This window comes from Petaurus breviceps, unplaced genomic scaffold, assembly GCF_028583685.1.
Source record: "Petaurus breviceps papuanus isolate PSGF00001 unplaced genomic scaffold, PetGlider_PUasm1.0 80, whole genome shotgun sequence".
NCBI classification, from domain to species: Eukaryota; Metazoa; Chordata; class Mammalia; order Diprotodontia; family Petauridae; genus Petaurus; species Petaurus breviceps.
The window spans coordinates 9,884,553-9,887,528 of record NW_027186540.1 but is presented as its reverse complement, the minus strand read 5'-3'; positions in this window follow the sequence as shown (position 1 = coordinate 9,887,528).

The window sequence follows — 2,976 nt, the reverse complement described above, 5'->3', positions numbered from 1 at the left end:
CCTGAGGGCAATTGCTGTATCCATCTTCCTGATGTTCCTAAATGCAACAATTGCAGTGTTCCTCCCCAGCCCATTGGAGCAAAATTACTTCTTCCTTCCTACCCTGGTCCCAGAGCTTCTCAAGTTCCTCCCATAATGACCAAAGTTCATTTTATTAACCTAGTGTCACCTATTTGGGAATACTTAAAAGAGTAGAGAAACCTATACAAAGGTATGAATAATTTATTGAATTACTGTGAATAGTGAAAATAGTCCTTTTTTGAATTAATTCTATTTTGATGACTCATGATAAGAGATTGACCATGAATTCTTAAATTCTATGTTCCTAAATACTGATTTTGGCAAATGCTTCCAACTTGTCATTATATTGTCTGGATACAGATGGCTTTTAGATAGTTTTAAAAAACAAGCAAAACAAACACAAACAAACAAACACAAATTTGGAAAGTCTAAGTTCAGTGAGGCTTATAACCAGAAAAAAGGATTTTGAATACTGAGTCAATGTATTAATAAGCAAGAATTTATTAGTCACTAACTTTTTATCAGCCACTTGATACTTGGGATAAAAAGTAAAAAATAAAGCAGTTCTTGCAATTAAGGAACTTTCCAAAAGAATGCAATTTTTAGATGACAGGATTGTTTGTTCGTTTGTTTGGTTTTTTGGCACAGTAACTCAGGAAAATAATTACTAAGGCATAATAAGATTACAATATAATAAGACCTAAATTTATGAAATTGAACATACTTTGAAGAACTGAAAAACCATAAGGCTGAGACAATATTATATGCAGTTTTCAGACCCAAAGTATTAAAAAGATAATAATTTCTATCTCTAATTTGTCATTAGGTTTTGAGCTAAAATTCATTATTCAATTGACTGCAGAATGTCTGATCATTTTCTTTAAAATGAATGCTTTCTTTCATATACTTTTTAAAATTCTTACCAGCAAAATGTGATGCAAACATTCTGTGGTAAGGGAGTCATTCTTTTTGGGGGTATTGGGGGGAGGACTTGTGATTGACCTGTCCATTATCTGACTTCACAGTACATTGGAAAGTGAGTGTATGATCACATAGGCTTGGAAGCACGTAGGACAGGGAACTGTGGAAGAGCTGTCTTTAACATTTCTAAGTTCTAGTCATTTTGATTATGTATATTTTGATTGAGAGTGAAAGCTGAAGTATTCTATGGTAGAAAATATTCTGAATGAGTGATGTATCAGTTACCACATGGGAATTAACTTTAGAACAACAAACAATTCAAAACAGTACTATAACTGTATGAAAACAAAGGGCAGTTCATATATTTGGACCAGAGAGGAAAGGGTTCATTTGACAAATAAGAGCAAGCTCTTATAGCACCTAATGCACTGATTGATGCCAGAAAATCATAAAATGTCATTCTTAAGTTTGGTTTTCCTTGGGGCAGGAAAGATTTGCACCACGTTATTCCTGTATGAACGATGGAATGAGACCACACAATCACTTTCCAGAGAGGAATATCTTACATATTTTCTCCTACATAGGGAATGTCTTCCCCAGATTCTTTCTTTGGTTCTCTAAAGCTCACACTTCATGCTTAGCTTTTCTCTTGATTACTGATTGAAGTCTCACAATGGCCAATTTACTAACAGATGGCCCATTTTGAAATGTTTCAAATTATCAAACTTTATGCACAGCAAACTAAACTTATTATTGTCATTCCTGTTGAAATTATTACTTAAGATCAATGATATCCAAATAATAAAATGAAGGGGTGAGAGAGGAATGTACTGAGGGAAGAAGAAAAGGGAGAGGTACAATGGGGTAAATTATCTCACATAACAAAGGCAAGACAGCACTTTTACAGTGGATGTGAAGAATGGGGAAGTGAGAGTGAATGAGTGAATCTTACACTCATTGGATTTGGCTTAAGGAGGAAATAACAAACACTCAAATGGGTATGGAATCTATCTTACTCTCCAAAAAAAGTAGGGGGAATGGTATAAGAGAGGTAGGGATGATGGAAATGAGGGTAGATTTGGGGAGGGAATTAATCAGAAGCAAATACTTTTTAAGGAGGGACAGAGTCAAAGAAGAGAATAGAATAAATGGGTGGTGGAATAGGATAGAGGGAAATATAGTTAGTATTTCACAATATGACTATTATGGAAGTGTTTTGCATGACTACACATGTATAACCTATATTGAATTGTTTGCCTTCTTTATGAAGGTGGGTGGGGAAGGAGGAAGGGAGAGAATTTGGAATTCAAAGTTTTAAAAATGAATGTTAAAAATTTTCTTTTATGTGTAACTGGGAAATAAGATATATAGTCAATGGGGTAGAGAAATCTATCAGAACTACAGGAAAATAGAAAGGAAAGGAATAAGAGAAGGGGTGGTGATAGAAGGAGAGGACATATTAGGGGTAGCGGTAATCAGAATGCATGCAGTCTTGGGGTGGGGGAGAGAAAAGAGGGGGAGAAAATTTGGAATTCAAAACCTTGTGGAAGTTAATGTTGAAAATTAAAAATTAATTGAGAAAATGGGGGGAAGAGATATTTCAAATTTGTCTTTAACATTTGAAACTATATGTAGATAAAATTTTGGAAGTATAACTGGCCTCAGCAAAACAGAGATTAAATAAAGAATGAATAAAGCTAAACTAATTTGAATTTATTGTCCTTTATATTTCTTCTTAAGACAAAAGAAGAGTGTTAACATCTTCCCCTGTAATGGCAGGGGAGAGGAAAAGTAAATATGAGTCCTTATCACCTCTGTCTGAATCTCCTGAGAATTAATTGGCCCCTTAACATTAAATTTAACAATAGGTATAACTACTAAGATAGAAATATTTTCATTGAGAAATATCTGAAATGTCATTTTCAAGATTAGTGTAGACTGAAAAAAGGTCTGGACTACTTTGTTCTTTTTCAACTGTTGCCTTTTACTTTCTTTCTTTCTTTCTTTCTTTCTTTCTTTCTTTCTTTCTTTCTT